The sequence below is a fragment of the Euprymna scolopes genome, chromosome 12, assembly GCF_053919585.1.
Source record: "Euprymna scolopes isolate OS-2025 chromosome 12, ASM5391958v1, whole genome shotgun sequence".
NCBI classification, from domain to species: domain Eukaryota; kingdom Metazoa; phylum Mollusca; class Cephalopoda; order Sepiida; family Sepiolidae; genus Euprymna; species Euprymna scolopes.
In genome coordinates, this window is record NC_136493.1 from 76,158,453 (window position 1) to 76,186,277 (window position 27,825).

Genomic DNA, 27,825 nt, shown 5'->3' on the forward strand with positions numbered 1-27,825 from the left:
TTCTCCCGATGGGAGAGGTTCACACATGTGAAACATATGTTCCGACTGCTTTGGGTGGCAACAACAAAAATCAAACAGCTACGATCTCCGCGGGGTTGTTTCTTCATCACCTGTCAAATCATAGACACAGGCAGCGATTTATTTCCCGATTCGTCACTAGGGACGGAAAATAATATCTGTGCATTAATATGAAGCGACTTTTAGAGATACGAGATGCACCTCGATATATTAATAGTAAATGAAAACGTAGCAAGGAATGGAAATCGAAACCTTTTTGTTAAAATAACAACGAAAGGGTTTATTTGAGTGATGGAAAGCTGGACAGTAGCCGAGTGAAGAAAATGAACATTTGAAAGTTTTGGGGTTTTCGCAGGTCGGCCAGCAATTATCTTCGGCGAAGATCGTCAATTCTTGAGCGCCCAGTAGACAGAGAGTTAGTGAGTGAGTGAGTAAATGTGTGTGTATGTGTGTGTGTGTGTAAGAGAGAGAAAGACAGCGAGAGAGAGAGAGAGAGAGAGAGAGAGAGAGAGAGAGAGAGAAAGAGGGGGGTATTTTTCTTTGATGCTTCTAGGATTCTTTCTGCTAACCGATCGTGATTTCCATATAGGCTAAAGCAGTTCATTCAGGATCAAATGAAGTCAATGTGACCTGCAAGCTGATTGGCCGGTGTGTCACCAAACTGCTTCGCAGTTACATTGGTTTGTGAGTGAAAATACGTCTTTATTTTATTCATGACTGTTACAGAATGGCTAAGTCCAGGGAAACGAGTGATACCGTGCATGAAGATCGGTGTTGTGCATTTCGTGTGACTGGGAATAAATTATCATTAAGAATCGCTTCAATGGAATCAAACTTTCGAAGGTTTATGTTTACTAGATGGAATCAATCATTACAGCCATTCAATAAAAAAAAAGCTAATTGACAACATGGAGTTCCTTTGTTGCACGATAGCGCCTGCACTCATATCGCTAGTATGACCATGGAAGCTATTCAAAAGCATGTACAGAAAGTGCTATCACCCTCGCCATACTCTTCTGGTTGTGCACCAACAAATTTTGACAGGCTTTCGCATGTTTCAAATGTTATGCACAGAGTTTCCTTAAATATTGATAACTGGATGAAAGATTCTAATCAAAACAATGATTTTTACAAGTGAGAGTTGGGAAGAAGTTGTAAAAAACAAATTAAAATTTAAAGTAAAAGTGAAATACATTATTCATTTATTAGTTAACTTTTAATACAAAAAAATCAAAACCAAACTTAATTTCAACGATAAACGTCTTAAGCAGGCATTAAAACGGTTTGTGTTTTTTTCTTTTCCTTTTCTCTCCTAGTAGCATAGTGTCACTAGAAAAGTAAAGTTGATTAAATTTTTTTAAATAAACAAATGCTTACTTTTTAAAATCTGCGTTACATTTGCTTGTTAGCTTATAAATTCCAATTAAAATTTATACAACGCTTACATCAAGAACAACTATCTAATATACATATATATCAATAAATATTTTTAATATTCATAGACATGTGCTTCGTGTTCCGAATCTCTTCAGCATGAATGACGTATCCGTATTGCCAGTTGGATGATTCAAATCCCGGTTCCAAGTATTCTACCCCACCTAATAACCACGCTTTGAAATACGAGATAACTATGCCTTTATTTTTAAGTGTAAAAACAAATAAGATTCTAATAGTGTTCCGACCCCACCTTACATTCATTAAACCTTATCCTCGAGTGGTTTTCGGGCCTTGATAAGTGGTGACTCCCCCCAAAAAGTGGTGGCCCCCCCAAATCCTAACGTGAAACTCGCAACACAACTAACAGTGTACCCACAATTTTATTTTTTCAGGAAGGCCTAACTTATCAGAGTTTATAATAAATATTGTTAATGTCCATAGACATATATATGTTTTGTGTTCTTACATTCGTCAGTATCGATGACTTAACCGTACCAAAGATCGGACGATTCGGACGCTGATGTAAATATTGCCAACCCCAGCTTCTTTTTTTTTTACATGAGGGTCACCACTTATCAAGGTCCAGGAGCCACTCTGGGAAAAGGGTTATTGTGTGTACAGTAATCAATGGGTTAGTATCGTAGTAATATTTAGCATTGGGGATTTGATAAGGTGTCATTACTTACGGGGGCGGTTCATCAGGAATTTGTTTGTGTTGGACTTGAAAACATCCAAGTTGAATTCGGGGGGGGGGGAGGAACAGGCAAGCGACAGAGAGTTCCACAGCCGTGCAGTTCTAAGAAAGAAGCTTTGTTCATGGAATCTACGTTTTGATTTAGGCACGGATAAAGAGTGGGGAAAGTTATTGACAGTGGTTTCAGCTAGTCAGGTGTTTTTCGTGAAAGATTAGAGAGGGGGGTGCAGAGATTGGAGCTCAGACAAGCAATTGCCATGGAAATAACGATAAAACAAAGACATGCTCGCAACATCTCTTCTGTGGGAGAGAGGTTGCAGGGAAGAGAAAAGAGCATCCCCCACCAAGCCACGAAGTCTATTTTGTACTTTGTCAAGGCAGGATAGGCTGTTTTTAGCAGCTCCTGCCCAGATGTGGCAGCAGTACTACATCCTTGGACGTACTTGGCTTTTATATAGATAGAGAATTGCATCATTAGTGAGATATCTTCTGGAGCGGTAGAATGATCCATCATTTTCCCAGCGACCTTGGCTACAGACTTGATGTATGTGTTCCATTTCAGATCAGGAGTAAAGGTCAAATCCAGAAGCTTATCAAAACATGGGGTCTCCTCTAGACGAGAGCCATTCATTTCAATCGATGCCAGATGGGAATCAGAGCGTTTATGATGTACTGATAGGAGCTTGGTCTTAGATGCATTAAAGGTTGCCACCTCTTCCCCCACTGAACCACGCGCTCAAGATCAGAGGAGAGAGAATCAGAGAGAACATTGTCATTTACGGCCTTTGACGTGTTGCCATAGATAGTCGTGTCATCAGTATAGATATCACCGAATGATTTTATTATGTGTTTAGGGAGATCATTGATGTAGATCAAGAAGAGAGTTGGGCCCAGGATGGACCCCTGAGGGACTCCAGCATTAATATCACCAAGCCTTTATTTATTTATGTTTAAAATTTTTATTTATTGGTATGTAAACGATATACTCCTAAACGAATTAGCCAGTTACTATAAATTTTGCAACACAGTTATCAAACCCAAGGGGCTAAATTTTGTGTGGAATTTAGTTTAATTTAGTTTTATGCCAAAAGTTTAAATGAGTGGAAGCCGTTCATGAGCATTCAGATTACTCCAAATTTTGTAACATATAAACTATTAGACATATACAAAATTATTAGGCATATTAAATATTATTAGGACTAAATTAATAAATACAACTCCAAATTCATTTTTTTAGAATATGTTAAAAATTTTCGGGTGCAAATCCTCACTTAAAATAGTTCAAATTTGTATAAATTTAATTCCTGATTATTACATATTGTTACCAGGGAGCATTTCTATAAAATAATAAAAAAATCAATAAAACAGTTTAAAATGTGTTCTAAAGTATTCTAGGCAATCCTAAAAATCAAATCCCAAAAGTTTTTTTTTTATTCACGAAATAGTTTAAAAGTATAGTAATAGAAGTTTTAGAATGATCTAGAAGTTTTAGAATGATTTAGAAGTTTAGAATGATTTAGAAGTTTTAGAATGATTTAGAAGTTTAGAATGATTTAGAAGTTTTAGAATGATTTAGAAGTTTAGAATGATTTAGAAGTTTTAGAATGATTTAGAAGTTTTAGAATGATTTAGAAGTTTTAGAATGATTTAGAAGTTTTAGAATGATTTAGAAGTTTAGAATGATTTAGAAGTTTTAGAATGATTTAGAAGTTTTAGAATGATTTAGAAGTTTTAGAATGATTTAGAAGTTTTAGAATGATTTAGAAGTTTAGAATGATTTAGAAGTTTTAGAATGATTTAGAAGTTTTAGAATGATTTAGAAGTTTTAGAAACATCTAGAAGTTTTAGAATGATTTAGAAGTTTTAGAATGATTTAGAAGTTTTAGAATGATTTAGAAGTTTTAGAATGATGTAGAAGTTTTAGAATGATTTAGAAGTTTTAGAATGATTTAGAAGTTTTAGAATGATTTAGAAGTTTTAGAATGATTTAGAAGTTTAAGAATGATTTAGAAGTTTTAGAATGATTTAGAAGTTTTAGAATGATGTAGAAGTTTTAGAATGATTTAGAAGTTTTAGAATGATTTAGAAGTTTTAGAATGATTTAGAAGTTTTAGAATGATTTAGAAGTTTTAGAATGATTTAGAAGTTTTAGAATGATTTAGAAGTTTTAGAATGATGTAGAAGTTTTAGAATGATTTAGAAGTTTTAGAATGATCTAGAAGTTTTAGAATGATTTAGAAGTTTTAGAATGATTTAGAAGTTTTAGAATGATCCAGAAGTTTTAGAATGGTCTAGAAGTTTTAGAATGATCTAGAAGTTTTAGAATGATGTAGAAGTTTTAGAATGATTTAGAAGTTTTAGAATGATTTAGAAGTTTTAGAATGATTTAGAAGTTTTAGAATGATCTAGAAGTTTTAGAATGATCTAGAAGTTTTAGAATGATCTAGAAGTTTTAGAATGTAGAAGTTTTAGAATGATTTAGAAGTTTTAGAATGATTTAGAAGTTTTAGAATGATCTAGAAGTTTTAGAATGATCTAGAAGTTTTAGAATGATTTAGAAGTTTTAGAATGTAGAAGTTTTAGAATGATTTAGAAGTTTTAGAATGATTTAGAAGTTTTAGAATGATCTAGAAGTTTTAGAATGATTTAGAAGTTTTAGAATGTAGAAGTTTTAGAATGATTTAGAAGTTTTAGAATGATTTAGAAGTTTTAGAATGATCTAGAAGTTTTAGAATGATCTAGAAGTTTTAGAATGATTTAGAAGTTTTAGAATGATTTAGAAGTTTTAGAATGATTTAGAAGTCTTAGAATGATCTAGAAGGTTTAGAATGATTTAGAAGTTTAAGAATGATTTAGAAGTTTTAGAATGATCTAGAAGTTTTAGAATGATTTAGACGTTTTAGAATGATTTAGAAGTTTTAGAATGATGTAGAAGTTTTAGAATGATCTAGAAGTTTTAGAATGATCTAGAAGTTTTAGAATGATTTAGAAGTTTTAGAATGATTTAGAAGTTTTAGAATGATCTAGAAGTTTTAGAATGATTTAGAAGTTTTAGAATGATCTAGAAGTTTTGGAATGATCTAGAAGTTTTGGAATGATCTAGAAGTTTTAGAATGATTTAGAAGTTTTAGAATGATTTAGAAGTTTTAGAATGATCTAGAAGTATTAGAATGCTTTAGAAGTTTTAGAATGATTTAGAAGTTTTAGAATGATTTAGAAGTTTTAGAATGATTTAGAAGTTTTAGAATGATCTAGAAGTTTTAGAATGATTTAGAAGTTTTAGAATGATTTAGAAGTTTTAGAATGATCTAGAAGTTTTAGAATGATCTAGAAGTTGTAGAATGATTTAGAAGTTTTAGAATTATCTAGGTCACAGAGGGTTCTGCAATAACCTAGTAAGGTGCTGTATAAATAAATGTGGAAAGGGAAACAAATCAGTTATCAGCTCGAAACCGATAAGGTAACTCCGGTCCCTGATTCGTGGATAAGTCCAGCTGATAGAATCCAAAAAAAAAAAAAAAAAAAAAGAGAAGGAAAATATATCACCTCAACACACGGAACGTTTGCAGAAAATGCCTTCTGGACTAGTGGTAAATAGAATATTCAAATTTTCTTATTGACCAAACTTTTAAATGAAAAACAAAAAGGAATCTTATTGTCATTGAATTTCGTTATTAATAGAGTGAATAGTTACATAAAGTCGAGCCTGCTGACTGTTCTTAATTTTGACTACGTTTCCTTCTCCCTCGTAACCTCCACTCCCTCGTCCCGTTTTTTGACCCGAGTTTCACCAAGCCGTCATTTATTTTTGCATTGATAGTTGTAATTCTAACCAACTGTATCTTTTAATCGACCTTTTGTGTACAAACCTTTTCGTTTATTTTATTATTGTTGTAAATAAAGGAAAATGTCATTTTCCTAAAACCATATTTCATGTCGTTCATATTTTTTTAAATCTTGAACGTAACAATATCAATTAAGCAAAATTCCATGACTGTAATTTTTTCTAAAAACTTTTTAACCTTAAATTTGAGACATTTTTAACATCAAAATAATATAATAGATTTTGATAAAAACTGAAAGAAGTATGGTAAAATAGGTTTTTTAACATTAAAGCTTGATTTTAATTTTTTGTGAGGAGACATAAATATGGCGCAAACTTGTTCGGTTTGAGAAATTAGCTTTACCCGTCCTGGGATGAGTGTTTTTCTACGTGATTTATAAATGTGAAAAATTTACTTTATCTCACTATTCTTAGTATGTTTTGCTCAAATAATTATGGCATTGTTAATACCGTTTCTATGAATCACTTGAAAATGAAACACCTTTTGTTATGACAAGGTAATTTTTGTGAGTTGTGCAATATCCTTTGTTAGTAAGCTGATTGACTAACTTATATATAAACCAGAACAACTACTAATGCATAAAATAAAAATGTATCTTGGCGATATATATATATATATATATATATATATATATATATATATATATATATATATATATATATATATACTTATTGAAATGCATTCTTTGTTTTGCATGTAATAAAAAATTTAGATTTGAAATTTAATCATTTCACATCATAAAATTTAAATTACTAAATTATCACACACACACACACACGCGCACACACACACATTATATATATATATATATATATATATATATATATATATTAGTTGAGCACTTTGTAAATATATTTTCAACCGATGCGTATTTAAGCTATAAATTTTTATTACATGCAAAACAAAGAATACATTTCAATAAGTATATATATATATATATATATATATATATATATATATATATATATATATATATATATATATATATATATATACTTATTGAAATGCATTCTTTGTTTTGCATGTAATAAAAATTTTAGATTTGAAATTTAATCATTTCACATCATAAAATTTAAATTACTAAATTATCACACACACACACACACACACACACACACACACATATATATATATGTGTATAAAGTTGAGCACTTTGTAAATATATTTTCAACCGATGCGTATTTAAGCTATAAAGCGAAGCCCACTATTAATCTGTTAGTAAACAAGCTGATGGTTAGAGCACTGTTGCAACGGGTGAGTGTGGATTAATTACACACTCGAGGAGAAATATTTGCGGTACTGATTCGTGATCGTGATTTGTTATATATAAATATATATATTTTGTTACATAGGCATTACCAGTTATCAAGACCCAGAGGCCACTCGAGGATAACGGTTGAAAAGTGCACAGTAGTCAATTGGACAATATAGTAATCGTTAGTAATGGAAATTCGGGCATTTTTTTATATACCTATTATTTTGTTACATAGGCATTACCACTTATCAAGGCTCAGAGACCACAAGAGGACAAGGGGTGAAAAGTGCACAGTAGTCAATTGGACAATATAGTAATCGTTAGTAATTTGTTATATATATATATATATTTTGTTACATAGGCATTACCACTTATCCTCGAGTGACTTCTGGGCCTTGATTAGTGGTAATGCCTATGTAACAATATATATATATATATATATAACAAATTTACCGAATTTCCATTACTAACGATTACTATATTACTATATTATTAGATTAATATACAATCATTGTTATAATATGCAAGTGACCTCCCTTGGATGTAGCTTTATTGTCGAATATCATTAGGTTGATATACAATCATTGTGATAATATGCAAGTGACCTCTCTTAAATGCAGCTTTGTTGTCGAATACCATTAGAATAATATACAATCATTGTTATAGTATGCAAGTTACCTCCCTTGGATGTAGCTTCATTGCCAAATGCCTTTAGAATATTATACAATCATTGTTATAATATGCGTGTGACCTCCCTTTGGTGTAGCTTCGTTGTCTAATACCATTAGATTAATATACAATCATGTTTATAACATGCGAGTGACCTCCCTTTGGTGGAAATTCATTGTCGACTACCATTAGATTACGCAAGTGGCCTCACTTGGCTGTAGTTTCATTTTCAAATACAATTAGATTAATATACAATCATTGTTATAATATGCAAGTGGCCTCCCTTGGATGTAGCCTCATTGTCGAATACCATAGGATATGGCTTTATAGTTGGATATTTGTACTAGCATAATACCCAGCGTTGCCGGGGATTGTACAAGAAATGTGGATATATGTACTAGCAAAATACACGACATTGCCTGAAATTGGATGACATGGGTGGGATGTTTCCTAGGAGAATTCCTGGGATCGGATCAGATGGGTGGAGAATACCCCATATAGGAAGATGGTGTGATTATTTCGTAAAATCATGAAAAATTATTGTCCAGCCCAGATATTGTCTTAAAGTTAATATTTTAATAAGAGGGGGTCCGTTATGTGGGTTACATCATTAAAAATTATTGTAGAAATTAGTAACATATCCAAGAAAAGTAAAAAAGTATGAAATGTGAGTTATGTGATTGGTGTGTTTGTAATGAAATTACCAGCACAGACAATGTCTCAAATGTATTAATTTAGTAAGAGGAAGGGTATTATGTGGGTTAACTCATGAAACATGATTGTCGAAATTAATAACATATCCAAGAATTATGAAAAATTATGAAATGTTAGTTACTTGATGTGCATATTTGTAATGAAATAGACACCCTAGACAATGTCGCATGGTTGTTATTTTAGTAAGAGAGGGGCGATTATGCGTGTTAAATATCGAAAATGATTGTCGAAATTAGTAACATATTCAAGAATTATGAAAAATGATAGAATGTGAGTTATTTGATTGGTGTGTTTATCATGAAATAACCAGTATCAATATCTCAAAGTTTTTATTTTAGCAAGAGAAGGGGGGATTATGTGGGTTAAATCATGAAAACGAATAGAGAAATATACAATTATTGTCATAATATGCGAGTGACCTCCCTTGGGTTTAGCTTCATTGTCGAATACCATTAGAATAATATACAATCATTGTTATAATATTTAAGTGATGTCCCTTTTATGTAGCTTCATTGTCAAATACCATTAGAATAATATACAATCATTGTTATAATATGCAAGTGATCTCCCTTGGATGTAGCTTCATTGTCGAATATCATTACATAAATATACACCCATTGTTATAATATGCGAGTGAGCTCCCCTGAATGTAACTTCATGATGACGATTATGTCGTAAAATCATGAAAAATTATTGTGCAAATAAGTAACATATCCAAGAATTATGGAAAATGATGAACTGTGAGTTATTTGATTGGTGTGTTTGTAATGAATTAAACAGCCCAGATATTGTCTGAAAGTTAGTATTTTAGTAATGAAAAAAAAAACAAAAAAAAACAGCCAGACAATGTCTCCAAGTTATTATTTTAGTAAGAGGAAGGGGAGTATGTGGGTTAAATCATGAAAAAAACGATTGTCGAAATTAGCAACATATCCAAGAAATATGAAAAGCAAATAAATGTAAGCTATATGTCTTTATAATGAAATAAACAGCCCATATATAGTCTGAAAGTGATTATTTTAGTAAGAGTGAGTTAATTAAGTGGGTTACATGATAAAAAATGATCGTAAAAATTAGTAACATATCCAAGAATTATTAAAAATGAGTAAATTTGAGTTATTTGTTTGGTGTGTTCTTAATAAAATAGAAAGCCAAGATGATGCATTAAAGTTATAATTTTAGTAAGAACGGGGCTATAATTAGTGTTAAATGAAGAAAAATGATTATCGAAATTAGTAAAATATCCAAGAATTATGAAAAAATGATGACATGTGAGTAATTTTATTAGTATGTTTGTAATTAAATAGACAGCCCAGACAATTTCTCAAATGTATTATTTTAGTAAGAGGTGGGCGATAATGTTGGGAAACTCATGAAACATGATTGTCGAAATAAGTAACATATCCAAGAATTATGAAATGTTATGAAATGTAAGTTATTTCTGTTTTTATAATGAAATAAACAGCCGAGAAAAAGCCTCAGAGTTATTTCTTTAAAAGAACGGGGTAAATTATGTGGGGTTAATCATGAACAATGACTGTTGAAATTAGTAACATATCCAGGAATTATGAAAAATGATGAAATGTGAGTTATTTGATTGGTGTGTTTGTAATAAAATAACTAGCCAGATAATATCTCTAAGTTATTATTTTAGTAAGAGGAAAAGGGATTATGTGGGTTAAATCATGAATATGTTAAATAAAATAAAATGATTGTCAAAATTAGTAACATATCTAAGAATTATGAAAAATGATAAAATATGAGTTATTTGATTGGTGTGTTTATATAATGAAATAAACAGCCCAGATATTGTCTGAAAGTTTTTATTTTAGTAAGTGGGGGTCGATTATGCGGGTTAAATCTTAAACAATGATTGTTGAAATTAGTAACATATCATAGAATTATGAAAAATGATCAAATGTGAGTGATTTGATTGGTGTGCTCGTAATGAAATAGACAGGCTAGAAGATGTATCAAAGTTGTTTTTTTTGTAAGAGGAACGGGATCATGTCGGTTAATGAGGGGGCGATTATTTGGGTTACTTTATTAACAATAATTCTCGAAATTAGTAACATATCCAAGAATAATGAAAACTGGTAAAATGTGAGAAAATTGATAGGTGTGTTTGTAATGAAAAAAAAACAGCCATACAATGTCTGAAAGTTATTATTTTAGGAATAGGAGGTGGCGATAATGTGGATTAACTCTTGAAAAATTATTGTCGAAATTAGTAACACATCCAAGAATTATGAAAAATGAAGTTTTAGTTATTTGATTGGTGTGTTTATAATGAAATAAACAGCTCAGTCAATGTAGCAAATTTATTATTTTAATAAGAATTGGGCGATTATATGTGCGCACTCATTAAATTTGATTGTCGAAATTCATAACATATCCAAGAATTATGAAAAATAATGAAATGTGAGGTATTTTATTGATGTGTTTGTAATGAAATAAACAGCTTAGAAGTGTCTGAAAGGTATTATTTTAGTAAGAGGAGATGAAAATGACGGTTGAAATTAGCAACATATCCAAAAATTATGAAAAATGATGAAATGTGAGTTATTTGATTGGTATATTCATAATGAAGTAGATATACCAGACAATTTATGAAAGTTATTATTTTAGCAAGAGGTGGCGATTATTTGGGTTACTTCATTAAAAAAATCGTCGAAATTAGTAACATATCCAAGAATTATGAAAAATGATATAATGTGAGTTACTTTGTTGGTGGGTTTGTAATGAAATAACCAGCCATACAATGTCTAAAAGTTATTATTATAGTGATAGAAGGGGGCGATAACGTGGATTTACTCATGAAAAATGATAGCAGAAATTAGTAACATACCATAGCCTATGTATCAATTTTTTTTATTTTAGTAAGAGTGGAAGCAATAATGTAAGTTAAATCATGTGACATGGTTCTGTAAATTAGTAACATATCAAAAAAAATATGAAAAATGATTAAATGTGAGTTATTTTGATGGTGTATTTGTAATGAAAAACCAGCCAATACAATGTCTTAAAGTTATTATTTTAGACAGGTGAGCGATAATGTCGGTTCAATTGTGGAAATGTGTAACAATCCAAGAATTATGGGATTCAACGAGATACGTCAACATATATACTTACAGATTACCAGGAGTCACCCTGGATTCAATTAGATACATGCAAATGTATGCAAGCAGAATACATGGTCACCTCGGATGTAATGAGATAGATGCAAAAATTTACTAGCAGAATACTTGGCGCTGCCTTGGATTGAATTAGATTGATTGAAATATATACTAACAGAATACCTTGCGTCGCCCAGGATTTCATGAGATTGATTGAGATATATACTAGCAAAACACCCAGCGTTGCCCGGGATTGAATGAATTAGGTGAAAATATATATTAGCAAAATAGCTGGCATCGCTTGGGATTTGATGAGATAAATGTGTTGCATATTACCTGTCCTTGCATATACATGCTGTAAATTACCTACCCTAGGTAAGATACAATTATTTCATATGTGTAATACCCGTCTTATGTAGGTAAAATATTCTTTTGCTAGAAATAGCAAATGATACATAAACATACAAAATTCTTCTCTCATAAGAATAATCAATTTTTTCATTATGTGTACGGTCCCGAGCAACGCCGGGTAGCCCCGCTGGTTGTAAATAAAGGAAAATGTAATTTTCCTAAAACCATATTTCATGTCGTTCATATTTCTTTTAATCTTGAACGTAACAATATCAATTAAGCAAAATTCCATGACTGTAATTTTTTCTAAAAACTTTTAAAGATTAAATTTGAGACATTTTTAACATCAAAATAATGTAATAGATTTTGATAAAAACTGAAAGAAGTATGGTAAAATAGGTTTTTTAACATTAAAGCTTGATTTTAATTTTTTGTGAGGAGACATAAATATGGCGCAAACTTGTTCGGTTTGAGAAATTAGCTTTACCCGTCCTGGGATGAGTGTTTTTCTACGTGATTTATAAATGTGAAAAATTTACTTTATCTCACTATTCTTAGTATGTTTTGCTCAAATAATTATGGCATTGTTAATACTGTTTCTATGAATCACTTGAAAATGAAACACCTTTTGTTATGACAAGGTAATTTTTGTGAGTTGTGCAATATCCTTTGTTAGTAAGCTGATTGACTAACTTATATATAAACCAGAACAACTACTAATGCATAAAATAAAAATGTATCTTGGCGATATATATATATATATATATATATATATATATTTAAGAATAATGTAATACAGTAATCCTACTAGTATGCAAATCCAGTGATTATCGGTCTTACAAAATATTATTGGCTGTAATACTTTATAAAGACAATCCCAACTAAATTAAAAACTGGTCAATATACTAGATACAGCAAATAAATAATAATTTAGTAATTTAAATTTGATGATGAGAAATTCTTAGATTTCAAATCTAAAATTTTTATTATATGTAAAACAAAGAATACATTTCAATAAGTATATATATATATATATATATATATATACTTATTGAAATGCATTCTTTGTTTTGCATGTAATAAAAATTTTAGATTTGAAATTTAATCATTTCACATCATAAAATTTAAATTACTAAATTATCACACACACACACACACACACACACACACACACACACACACACATATATATATATATATATATATATATATATATAGTTTAGCACTTTGTAAATATATTTTCAACCGATGCGTATTTAAGCTATAAAGCGAAGCCCACTATTAATTTGTTTGTAAACAAGCTGATGGTTAGAGCACTGTTGCATTGGGTGAGTGTGGATTAATTACACACTCGAGGAGAAATATTTGCGGCACTGATTCGTGGTCCGATGGTGAGAGCTTCCGACTGTCAATGCGACGATTGTAGGTTCGGTCCACGGCTGCGGAAAGGTGCATGTGTAGCCGCACTGATGAGTTGTGATACAACGAAACAGTACTGTATGCGGATGATTACACACACACACACATATATATATATATATATATATATATATATATATATATATATATACAATTATAAAAAGATAAATATCCCAAAATGAGACGGAAAGACCTAGAAGCTCGACATTTCGCCTCTGAACCTTTTCAAAAGTAAAAATGGTCACTGACGAGTGGCTCAACTATTTAGGGATATATGCTAAACCAGGAGAGCAGCATGTCTAAATTTATGTAATATAGGGAATTGTATACAATTCTGGCGATAATTAAAAGAAGAATACCCCCTCCCAAAAAAAAAAAAAACTAACGCATTATCTATATAGATGTACATGCGTACCTGTATATAGATACGCATCCATATATGCGTGTTCGGAAGTACATTATAGATTATCCGACATCTAAATTATTTTCGTTATGGCTTTTGATAAGTGAGAAGAAATATGATAAAAGTCTTTTCTTTGTTTTATTGTATTGGTAAAGTGGGAAATGAGAGCGAAGTCCATCAAACGACGTATTGATTTGTTGTGTGTAGGTTTTAAGGGATTTGAATTTTCAAAGTCAAATTGGTGATTATACTTGATAATGTGAGAGAAAATGACTTTGAGTGTGTTAGATGTTTTTATGTCTTGTGTTCATAAAGTATCCTATTAAGATTTCGTTGCATTTCGAAAATGTACATTTTATCACATTAAAAACAGAATACGAAGTATACGCCGGTTTTGATCTTGAATTCAGTGTCAGATTTAGATTTCCGGACTATATACATACTTGTTGAGGAAGCCATTTGTGATATTTTGATGCCTATTTAAATTTTCTATAGATGGGGTTGTTATTTATGTTAATAGGTAATGTTGCATTTCTGTTCTGTTGTCTGATATGTAATAATGGATTAAATTCTGTTTTATTCATTCGTAATGTTTCCTATTTTTAGATTACTCAGGGAGGAAGATCAGTATATCGTCTATGCATCTAAAGTAAGACGTACTCGTGGGTAATTTGTACTTTATGGCCCCAGTATCCATAAATCATTAAAAAAACATGCCATAACTCAACTAAGGGGGTTACCTATGGGGATTTTATCGAAAGTAAAAAAAACATTGTATTAAATCATAGAGTTATAATGTTGATTATATTATCTATCGGAAAACGTAAGCCCATGTTAGTTTTGTTTAAATGTTTTTGGAGTAAAGTAAGGTATATTCTGGTAAGAATATTTGTGTGCGACCGATCTTATCTATTACAGTTTTTTGAATGCGAGCCAAACTATTACAGCGGCTAAGTACTGTAAGTAAATGGATGAAATGCATCAGAAACTTCGAAAACAACACCCAGCATTAGTAAACAGAAAAGACCCAGTTCTCTTCCACGACAATGGCCGGCCGCAAGTTGCTAAACCGACCCTGAAGAAGTTGAACGAATTAGGCTACGAAACTCTGCCTCATCCTCCATAATCTCCAGACCTCTCACTTGCCGACTATTACTTTTTCAAGCATCTCGAAAATTTCAGTGTGAGAAATGCTTAAAAAACCTAACTTCATCGCCAACAGAACGCAAAAAGTTTGATGTTACTCGCATAAATACACTTGTTTTGTGTTGGCAAATGTGTTCATTCTGATGTTGCTTATTTAAGAGCAATAATTTATTGTTTGAGCCGAGACATGTCCACCTGAATTTAAATGTTCAAAACCGGAAGAACTTTCTTGTCCACCTGATATAAAGTTTTATCTGCTTTGAAACTGATATTACAAGCCCTATTTTTCTATTAAAAAAATATTAAAACAAACTTCTTAATATATTCAATGATTAATAAGCGAAAGGTTAAATAAAAGTTAAGTAATTTGCACATTCTTTGAAAAAAATGAACTTTAATTATTTTGTTATTCATTTTTATGGTTTCTAATTGAATTGTTTCATATTACTATTCTCATGTATGCATATTTTCTACATTATGCCTAATTATGTAGCATTAAGGATAAAGCAGTTGTAGAAAACTCACATGTATTTATATATATATATATATATATCTGTATATATGTTGTTATAACCATGTTTAAAGCATTCCAAGGAAAACAGGACGCGGTAATAGATTAGCAAAATATATTAACAAGAACATACAAACCTACCAAAAAATCGATATCCGGTGGACCAACCAAGGTTGTTCGTCTAGCCGACGAACAACCTCGGTTGGTCCACCGGATATCGATTCCGCATTAATGCTTGTCTTCTGGTATCTATTGTGTATGGGTCAATTCACTCGTAGGTAACGCAGGTAGTTCCGCCACAACATATATAAAAGTAACCTTCTCTGTGTGTGTGAGAAAATTCTCTCCCAAACTCTGTTCTGAATTTTGGTCTCCAGACGCGAAACTTGATATAGAAGGTATTTGGACATGTAGAACACTTTGATTTTTAGCCGAGAAAATTGCTTAGGATCAAAATTCAAAAGATATTATGATCTTGGCCTTGCGTAAGTTGACTATCCCTATTTTTCTGCGCATGCGCTAATTAACAGTTGTAGGTAAAACAACGTTTATTTGCCGTATTGGCATACGTATGGATTTACGTTATACTGTAACGAGCAAGGCTGGAATGCTGTAGATTTTTGTTTCGATTCTAACTGATGGCAATAAAGTTATACTTTTTAAAACTTTTGAAATCATTACTATCTATTTGGTATATAATAATCGATAGAGAATTGACTCTATAATAATAAATACGAAATCTATATGAATATAAATACAATATTCCAGCGTACTTTACGACCGGGCAACACTCAGCGTCCTGCTCTAACTGTGGGGGATATATTTTCATATTTCTCCTCGATCGCAACGTTTATTGTCAAGATAGACTCAAATAAACTAGATCAGTAAAGCAGTTTACTCTATTTACTAATAGAGTTATGTATGTTTGAAACAGGTTGCTAAGCAAAATTAAAAGTAAAACATTTAAAATAGAAAAATAATTAAGAAATCAATTTTATAAGAGTCGCATGAAATAGTTGATGTGTATATTGCTATTTTATTGATAATGTAAATGTTGGTTGCGATGATTTCTTGTTTCTTTAAGGGTTAAATTGAGAAAATAATAAAAAAAATAATAAGTCTAATGAAGCCAAAGAAACACATAACCAAAAACATCTTGTCTTTTAGTTAGTGTCGGTCTTAAAAGAGAAAGAAATGCTTTTAGAACCACCACTTATCAAGAACAAAAATCAATCAATAGTAATGGTTAATAGCACAGGAAATAATACCAGCCGAAAGACGAGGAACGCTATAAGAGTACTAACATTGTGCGATGGCATGGACTTCGTTGGCCTACTTTGGGGTGGCCATAGTTGTCATTAGTTCGAAGACAATCAAATTGTCATCAATAAGGAAGTAATCCGGCGGCAACGTGTTTCTCTGCAAAAAAGCTATATCCCGAGAAATTCTATCTGATACTAGGCACATGAGTGGAGGAAGTAAAAATTATTTTTCTTGCCGAGAATGGCAATATTTTTCCTTTCATAAAAGATACATTTTAGTGAAGGAGTGTTTTTCGTTTTGAAGAGCATTCTGGACTCAATCATTTGCTTTTTGAAGAGGCTTATGTCATACTATTAACGAGAGCGACCACTTTGAAACCTATCATTTATTTAAGCAATAATTATTTTGTCGAATATTGTTCTTCAAAACAAACCTTAAGACGAGAGAAGGGGGTTCGACTGAACTAATTGATACCGTTGCGGACTATAGGTCGAATTCAAATCCCAACTTTTTCTACTTATTTATATGTAATTACACTGTATGGAAAGGTATGACCCAGCACTTCCTCATTTGTTGATGGAAAATATACTTGTTTTTTTAATATTCGGTAACCACTTATCAAAGATCAAAATCACTCGACGATAAGAGTTAATTAGATGGGACATTACCAACAAAAAGATAAGGAACACTATAGGTGTACTAACATTGATCAGTAACCTGAACTATGTTTGATTACTCATAAGGCGGTTATTAGTAAGAATTTGTTTACTTTAGTTTCAAAAACGAGCAAATTGTAAATCAGGAGAGACGCGATTCAACGTTAATGTTGCCCAAAGGTGAGAAAAAAATCGCAAAAAGCTCTGTCCATGAAAATCCTGTCTGCCGATACGCACGTAAAAGGTGAAAGGCATTTTTTTTCGGAGTGAGGGTAATCCACGTTCTTTGTGAGGATGTTTTAATAGTAGGAACCAAAAAATGGGATTCAGTCGTGCATCTACCATGAAAATAACATCAGAGTAGAAAGTGGTTCATTCGAACCCTCATTGAATTAAACATGAAATATCTTGGAAAACAGATAGCAAATAAAATAAGACAATTCTGTAAAGCAAGTTCGCTAAAGTTGACAATAGATTCTTCTGAAATAGTTTATGAACGTTAAATTACACTCGACCAACTCGACAAGCAACAAAATACCATTCCTTCACTATTATTACTAAGCGCCCCTCCTCTTCTGATGAGAAGCATAAGGCTTACAAATGCCTGACATATATTCCAAGGATTTCTTCGTGAATTCCATATTACAGCGGCGAGTTTAATCGACATTTTTTCTGTAAATCTTAAAATATTTTCAGGTTTATGCCGGCTACCAAAAGCGTACTCTACGCATCTGATTCTAACTGATCCACTGAATAATTTAGTTTTAAATTTCATAATACAACATTGAGGTCAGTCGACATTATTCTGTACATGTTTTAGAGTATTTTCAAGCTTCTGCCTTCCCCCAATAGCGTCGTTTTACGCGTTCTGTTCCAACCGATTCACTGAAAGATTTACTTTTTAATTTCATAACACAACGACAAGGAGAGTAAACATTTTCCTGTAAACCTTAAGATATTTTCAAGTTTCTACCGGTTCCTAAACTCTTCATTTTTTTTTATTGCATTTTCACCCCAAACAAGGCACAGTGCAACTTTGATGTAGAGAGCTTCTATCTTGGACACGATTCGATTGCAGGGACACTATGTAGGTAATTGAGCAGCAAGATGTCTGTTTACATTACACTTGAACTTCCGCATGTCAGTACAGTCGGGGAAGCAGGAACCCGGAAGGGAACTCCAAAGTCTAGCAGTTCTGGGGAAGAAACTGTTAGAGTAGAAGTCTTTCTGGCATCTGGTGATTTCTACTGTGTAGGGGTGTGATTTAGCTGCTTGTCGGGTTTGTCGGGGGTATTTACGTCGCGGGGTGCAAGAGCTTGTAGTTCGTCGGACCATCCACCATTAAAATACTTGTAAAACAGGTAGAGGGGTGCAACATTTCGAGAGCCTAACTGACAGTACGGAACCTCTTAGGTATGTGACTCTTTTGAACCTTGTCCAGAAGTGAGAGACTAGTAGCAGACGCACCAGCCCAAATGTGAAAACAATACTCAATACATGGGCAAATACTGGCCTTATAGTGGTACAGTATACTCTCAGGCGTAAGTAACTTTCTAGCACGGTAGAGAGAGCCCACCTTCCTCGTAGCAGCTGCGGCAATGTTTTCGATGTATCTGTTCCAACTCATGTTCCCTGTAAACGTTAAGCCGAGAAGTTTGAACGAAGTACTTTTAGGTAATTTATTATACCACCTGTATCAAACATGACTTACCTCCCCCTGTTACTGGTGATTGAGAAGGTTTATTGTAATTATTAAAGGAAAGAAGCTTAGTCTTGACAGAATTAAATGCTACCATTCAATTTTGTCCCCATTCCATTACAGACTGGAGGTCTTCTTCTAGGGGTTCCGCTATTGCCTTAGATGTATGTTTATTGGTTTTCCTCTCATGCCTGCTATAGAGCGTGGTCTCATCGGCAAATATACCCATCTCAGAGATAATTTTATCAGGGAGGTCATTGATGGATATCATAAATAATAAAAGTCCAAGGATCGACCTCTGAGGCACACTCGCATTTATATCATATTGTTTTGACGTACGTCTATCTAGGACAACTTGGATTCTTTTTTTACTTAAGAAGGATTTAATTATGTAAAATATTCGTCCAGTACTATTATATGATCTGATCTTCTTGAGAAGATCCTGTCAAAAGCCTTAGATATATCTTGGGCTACTGCCCTACCTTCCCCTGCTTTATCCAGTACATGGTATATACTTTCAGAGAATTCCAGTTAGGATATCTGCAGTAGAAGGGACTTGCGTAAATCCATATTGTTGATCGGACAGAAGTTTAGAAACTGTAAGGTGGTTTATTATGGACTGAAAAATTTTGGCGAAAAGGGTGAGGAGGCCAATAGGGCGATAATTTAACGAGTCAGTTCTTTCGCCATAATTGTTTTAAACTGGTACCACAGAAGCGTTTTTCCAGCAGTCAAAAAAGAAAGATTCTTTAAGGCATTTGTTAAGAAGTTTGGAAAGAACTGGAGCAACATCAGTGGAGGATTCTTTTAATAATACAGCCGGGATGAGATCTGTTCCACACGCTTTTGAGGTATCTATGGTTTTTATGAGATCATGCACTTCGGAAAGAGTGATTTCAGATCATCTAATGTGGGTTTTGTCCGCAAAGGAAAACCAAGGGGGGAAATGGCTTGCTGGGTCAAATGTAGAGTTTGAAGCAAACCGAATTGCAAGCATGTTAGCCTTCTCGGTTACCGTGCAAGCAACCTCATCGTTGTTGGAAAGTGGGGGAATTGTGGATTGCCCATGATTTACTATACTGTTGTAGATTTTCCAGAAGTAACGAGTTCGTAATTTCTTCGCTTCAACGCGTTTTTTGGTGGTTTCTGGTGTGCGTTCTATTCCAACAGATCCAATGAAAGATTTACTTTTGAATTACATAATGCAGTGGTGAGGCTAAATACGTAAAAAAAAGTGTTGACGTTTGGGTATTTGTTCCATGACTAGTCAGGGTAATACCTTATTGCCGAACCCATCATAATATCTGTTAAAGAAAAAATATAATACAAAAAGAGAATCTCAAGCAATTTTTGTGCTGCTACACCATACCCTCACATGGATAATATGTAGAATTACCTGAATGCTTAATTATCAAATACTTTTCTCACTGTATATGCATATTAATATGCATATGCATATTAATATGCATATGCATATTAATATACATACATCAAACTAAACAGATCTATTCCATTGCGAACTATTTTTTTGTTGTTGGCGTTTTGGGACAATTACATCAAGATCCATCCTTTAATATCTATCTGTACTTATTGGTATGTTTAAACGTTCTATATTTTTCCTTGATTATATTTTATGTATGAGTACCCATATTTCCCATCCTTTAGTTTAAATCTGTTTATTCCATCATACTCCCTGCTTATTTCTTTGAAAACACCTCCTATATTAGACTAGCACCCTCTCTTACATAGCATTATCCGTTCTAATCTTATTGCAAAAATTTTTTAGTTACTATTTAAATTTTGTTTCTTATCTATTCCTTATATTTCAAGGAAGCTTATTATCAGTATTACTTGTTTATTATTGCTATAATAGTTATTATTATTAATATTACTACTCCCTCCTTTTATTAATATTATTACTATTGGTATTATGATTATTGTTATAATTATTATTACTACTATCATTGCTGTACTTTATTTTCATGCCAGTATATTGTTTTGTATTTTTCTATGCTGTTACCATTACCCCATCCTTATTTTACTGCTTATATTCCACCTGTAACAAACCTTCCCGATTATACTGTTACTATATAATACTATCTTAACACTAGTCAACATCGCTTTTCACCTTTCCCCGCTCGCCAACAAATTCTATTTTTATATTGAAATTTGCCTTTCTTATATTTTTATCCACTTAATCTTTCGCATACTTATTTTCTTTTTACCATTTATTCTTTATTTTTTTTAGTACAGACAGGCACATGTCACTCTCATTGGACCCTAATCGATTAATTATTAATTAGTTAATGAAATCTCATAACATATAGAGCCTACTCCGTAAGGCGTACTCCATCCTCCATCGCCCAATACTACTAAAGCCCCTTACATATATTAAAGTACGATAATTTTCTAATAACCCCATAGACAACCCTCTCTCCCCCTCAAATATATACACACTATACAAGATCCCGTAGTATATGTATTACTAGACGTTGCATCCATATCTTGTTACCTAGCACTTCCTTTGCATGTTCTGATGAGAAGAATTAGGCGTCAAAATGCTTGGCGTAAAGAACATTCATAACCCCTAAACACTATATTGTATTGCCGTGTTTCAAATTGCTTAATAAATATATATACACCAGTATATATTTTTCTATTATAAATATATTTCCATCTTATATATATATATATATATATATATATATATATATATATATATATATATATATATATATATTTAAGTAACGTTATGCTTTATACTTTAAATGGATGTAGTGTTATTTCTTATGTTTTTATACAGATACAATACGAGGGAAAAGGAGACACAGAAAACGAGATGCTCTTATTGTTAGAGAATGGATCGAGAGAGAGAGAGAGAGAGAGAGAAAGAGAGAGGGGGTGTAAATTATATTGTAGACACGTTGACCGGAAGTCAAGATCAGCTGATCGGATTGCGTGTAAGTCACGTGATTAGGTTAGCTGAATCGTAGAGATTTGGTTTAGATCTAGAAGAGGACGGACGACTTTACCGTTGTCTCCTCCTCTTCACTGGGGGGACGCTGACGTGGTAAAAACGAGACAAAGAGTACTATGCAAGCCAGAGATTCACTTTCCATCTTCTGCGAGACATTTGGAAAGTGAAATAAAAACTATAAGACAAATTCATCGTGTTGGAGTGAATGAACCGTCGTCCAAAACAGGTACCAGGTCTCCCCTCCAAGACGAGATGATTCCAGATGGACCAACAGCTAAGACGCAGAAGGTATGTTGAAAAAATACATGTACCACACACACACACACACACACACACACACACACACACACACACACACACACACACACACACACACACACACACTCAACGGCATATGAACATATCATTTAATAGAAAGAACACGACATTAGCTCTGACTAGACGAACACACACGATCTCCTTTATTAGAGATCACAACCCAACATTATTAATTACACATGGAAGAAGAATCGATTAAATGATATGTTAGATCTCTTATTTTATTCTGTATTCGTTTGGCATCTGTTCTTTTGTCTCGTCTCCTCTTGGATTAACTTTCGAAGCCTGATAGTTTTTCTTTGCTCTACTACATACAGGGAAAGATACATAATATTTAAAAAAGAAGAACCATTGTCATGACGCGTGCATACTTTTTGAACGAACGTTTCTAAATATAAGTTTACGCGAATACGTGTATAAAAATAACCAGAAATGGTAGCTGTACCATAAATAACATTTAACAAAAACAGAAATCAATTCTAATTTCCTCTGCAAGATAACCGCAATCAGACATTTGTGTGTGTGTGAAAAACATAAAAGAAAAAAGAAAAAGAAAATATACTCAAAAGTCAGTGATGCATACCTAATGGAATCTTTTGCATAGCCTACCATTCAATTGCTCGTTCTCACATACTTGAATTGATTTGTTCTGTGGCATATGCAAGTATATTATAGATGAATCGTCTACTGGGTGTCACTCATGTACATGAATAAAGCCAGTCTGGATTATCAGTAAGCATGAGTCACAAAAACATGTTTCCTCTATTCATTTACTCGTATATCATGTGAAATTACATTTGACTACTAATGAGGTTAAAACATTTTCTACAGATCTAACAGTAGGGATTATCATCATCAGATATGAGTAATAAAGCTAAACAGGTTTACCAAATGTACAAGTTTCAATAAATTACGTAAATTACATATTCCCTTAATACTGTAATATGAACGTTGGGACGCCATCAAAGTAAAAATTGCTATGTTCCCGATGAGATTCGAACGCACGCCCTCTATCTATAAGTATGGTACATTAACGAATGTAACTACTGAAGTAATCCAGAGACGGCGACGCTATCAACTATATCAACCAGAACATGCTGCTAGTGCTTCGGCTGAAATGATTTCTTTTTTCATTCACATTCTCTCTACTTTTCCTTATCATCATCATCATCATCATCATCATCGTCGTCGTCGTCGTCGTCGTCGTCGTCGTCGTCGTCGTCGTCGTCGTCGTCGTCGTCAAATATTGTCTGTTACTATTTTTTTTTCCGGTGGTATGTATCACAGTGGAATGCCGACTGAGTGTGAAAGTAAAAGCTCCGCACCTTTGTTGATTTATAACAAAGCAAAAATAGAATTGACTAGGGTTAATAATTAAAACTAGACTATCCGTGACCCGTTGGGTCAGTCTGTTATATTAGCTATGGAATTAATGTATGAGCGTGACACTTGTGACGTAAAGACAATAAGTTTTTGTGACATAGCAGAAACATTTCTATGAAAGCATATTAAACTGAAAAAAGAATATAGATAGATTTCTATGAGTTGTTCTGTTTATAGTTTGAAAAACAGACTTACAGTCATTGAATTATAAGTGGTTTGCCATAATTATAGGTAAATGTGCACTGAACAGATACCATACTACTTAAAGTTAAATTCAAATTTTGATATATATTTTAATTTAAACGCGAAAAAAACAACAAACAATTGGGACGCTGAAAACGTACACAGTAAAGCAATACGTGTTATTGTCGCGTTGATTATTTATTTGGAATGCAAATTAAAAAAAAACACATTTATTTATTTATGTTGGTAGTGTAAAAGAAAATGTATCAATGTTTTTTTTTAAGAAGGGTGCATAATGGAGAATAAATAAAAAAAAATGAAGGCGGTGGGTAAATCGCCGCTCTTATAGTTGTCAACGAGTAAAAGTAGATTTATTTCAAGCGAAAAAGTAGATTTATTTGTAAGAAAATTGCCTTAAAATAAACGTAATACGGAAATGATGTAAAAAAATGCAGAAAGTATTAACAATTGTTTATTCGGATAATTTAAACGCGAAAAAAAACAACAAAAAACAATTGGGACACTAAAAACGTACACAGTAAAACAATACGTTTTATTGTCGCGCTGATTATTTGCTTATGTACGCATGCGCAACTGGAAGTTGTAAACCGGATGTTACAAGGTCATTTGAGTTTTATAATTATATAGATTGATCTAAAATTCACTTTTTTAGAACTGTTGTAAGCCGGAAGGGTTACAAAGTAAAAACACGGACACGGAAAAGTAATTGAAACAAACCAGACTATACAAAGAACAACAGTCGTAGAGCGTACCGCTCAGATGGTGTACTACAAATACACAATTCATATAAAGAGTCGTACCTCTCGGTCTATTTATATAGTTCGGAAGAGTTCATTTCCGCAAAAAGACGTGTAAGTATCTTTTCCACTTTGGGTTGATAGTCAGTGATACTCGCTGTTCTGGTTAGGGGTTTCGTGATCGAACGTCTGTAAAATGGCGTTGATCGACACTTCCTCTATGTGTAATGTATATTTAGTGTCATTTGACTGACATTTTTTCAAATTGCTTTTAGTGGCGTTTATGACTCTTGTACCTTGTCTTGTATATCCGATATCGCCAATCCTTTACAATTTGATTAAAGATCTGCGTTCCTACAATAATGCTATTTATTAATTCATGAATAACATCCAAATTCCATTACGAAAATTCAGTAAATATGCTATTTTTCTGTTTATACAAAGAAACTTAAATGTTAGAAGTTTGTAAAGTCGAATCGTCGTCGTATTTTTCCAAATGGATCTTGGCTGTTGCTGTTTCTTAAACGCTTCAAAGGATTTTCGTTTACGTTTAAGCAAAACTTCTTTCTATACGACTCATTTTCTGCCTATCTTTTAATTGTTGCTTCGGCATTTTTTGACATATTTTCGAATTATATGCGTTATGCTTTTTTGTGCATTCCTTAATTTGTTGTATGCAATTCATTTTGAAAGTCTTTGGGGTTTTTTTTTATAAATAGCTTGATTTTCGATCCTTCCGTCAACTAACATATTTTCTGGAATTGTTTATCAGATTCAAGCCAAATAGATTTGAAGATTTCGTTAGAACGTACGCCTTCAACTTTTTAATAGTCCCATTCAAATTTACTAGTAAAGTACTCTCTGATAAAATTAATCCTATTGTTTTTTCTAAGGTCGGTTTTTTCATTTTCTTTCACGTATGTAAATTTATAATTGAAAAGTCCAGCTCAGTGCCAAATTGTTCCCGATTGTGTGAAATATCTTGATAATTGCGTAACTGCATAAATTCTCGTTAGGATTTTCGCTGTATTTTCTCTGACTACTTTTTGATTCGCGTCGAATTCTCCAATGCGACATTTTGTGATCAAGCTGGCCACAATTTTGATAATTTTTATTTCGAAACGGGCATAATTGACCATACATTTTCTTATCAATCTACTTGTCTTTCGCTCTTTGTACATGTATTGCCTTAAATTCCTTGCTCCTTACTAGTTCGCTCTCTTTAAATTTTAGCAGATTTGAACACACCCTTTATAAGCTTTTCCTTACAGTTGGAGATGTAAACTTTTAGACTATTTTCTTCTTCTTTTACGTATCGTTCTATACTTATTAGTCTTCGTCTTACTTTATTTTTACTTATAACATATCGACATGTTTGGGATAAGAGTTCCATTCATCGTCAACGTTTTCCTTGTCTTCCTGTTCATATCTTTCATCTCATTTTCTTTCTTTAAATAATACCTGCCCATATCGAAATATAGCTACTGCCCATGTGTTTACTGCAGATATTTTGTTTTCCCCATTAGAAGCGACCGTATTCTTCTCTTGTATTATTTTCTTGTTATTTTTAATTTCATTTTTTATTTTATCTAATACCACAATTTCCAAGTAGGTGTATCCTCCTTTTTTAAAATCGTTCATCATTTCCAAATTCAAAAGCTTTATTCCTTTACCTTCAACAATATTCCCCCTTGTCAATTTTAGGGTACCACACTTTTCATGCCAAATTCCATACCTATATATAATTGCTGATCATTTGAAATGTGCTCATAAACTGGTCATCGTTCTTTGCGTTCAGCTATAAGTTATCCATAAATAATAAATAGTTTACCTAGTTTTCCTTATTCATAATATTCATTTACCTTTCGTGATATTAATGACAAAGGTACTATACTCAAAACAAATAACAATGGTCCCCTTAAAATATTCCTCTATTCACTATGAACTTCCCCAAGATCTCTGTTGTTTCATACTTCCTTCGAAGAAATCTCGCACATTTATGGCTATTCCAAATATTTCCATACGTTTCTTAATCTAGCTGTGTGAAACCAGATCATATGCTTTGCGGTAATAAGTCCATGACACACATAGATTTGTAAATCTTCTCTTACAATCCCGAAACATTATCCTATCAATAAGCAACCGATCATTAATCCTTCTATTATCTCGGTAGAGTTCCTTTTTGTGTATTTGATTATATCTCTTACTGTTCCAAATATTGGTAACTTTCATCGGCCAAAATGCCTGTCAGCACTTTCTACATCAGTGAAAGGTAAGTGATGGGCTGATAGTTATATACTGCAATGCTCTTTGATACATCCTACTGGCAGAGCACTCTCTTCCAGGTGTGCTCCATTCAGCAATAACATCAAATTTCCGTCAATTTAGGATGCAATAATTCCATACAAGTTCGAAAAGTTCTTAACCAATACCTCTGCAATATATCTGGTAAATTTTTATTATCTTACATTTTCTTACATTTAACGAGCAACCTAGTGTTATTATAACTATAATTGAAATCCAGTTACCACCTTTAGATAAAAATAAACTCCAAATAAAAACAATGTCTCCGTAAAAAATGATTCTTCTATTTTATGTTGTCCACTTTTCCAGTTTCCCGCATTTCTATACAGTCAGCCTTTACTCCAGGCGTCACATTTCCCGTCCGTCTAGCCTTTTGTTTCCAGAAACATCATCCATCGACTTTCTTCAATTTTTCCACATCATTTCCTTTTGTATTTATTGTGAATTAATAAAAACTCTATTTTACCAATGATTCATTTGCGTTTGTCCTTTCTTCTTTGTCATTTGCTATATTTTTGCTTATGCTTACTTTCTTAATTGTAAGAGCAATCACTCCGATGACCGGAGTAATGGCACTGTCCAAGCATCTTACCGACGCTGTCCAAGCGTCCGGCTAAACCGGACTTGCAACAACTTCTATGTTTAATGTACAGCGCTTTGTTTGATAACCAACCTCATTAAGACAAAAGCAATGTCAAGCCTTGCA

The 27,825-nt window shown here is 32.6% G+C and overlaps 1 long non-coding RNA gene across 1 annotated transcript; it reads left to right on the plus strand.

Annotated features, from left to right (window-relative positions):
- The first annotated feature begins 5,528 nt into the window (after positions 1–5,528).
- Positions 5,529–27,591, plus strand: LOC145291610 (uncharacterized). The gene is made up of 2 exons (XR_013869467.1): positions 5,529–5,739; positions 27,429–27,591. It is a non-coding gene; the product is annotated as an uncharacterized LOC145291610 (long non-coding RNA).
- Positions 27,592–27,825: the final 234 nt, after the last annotated feature.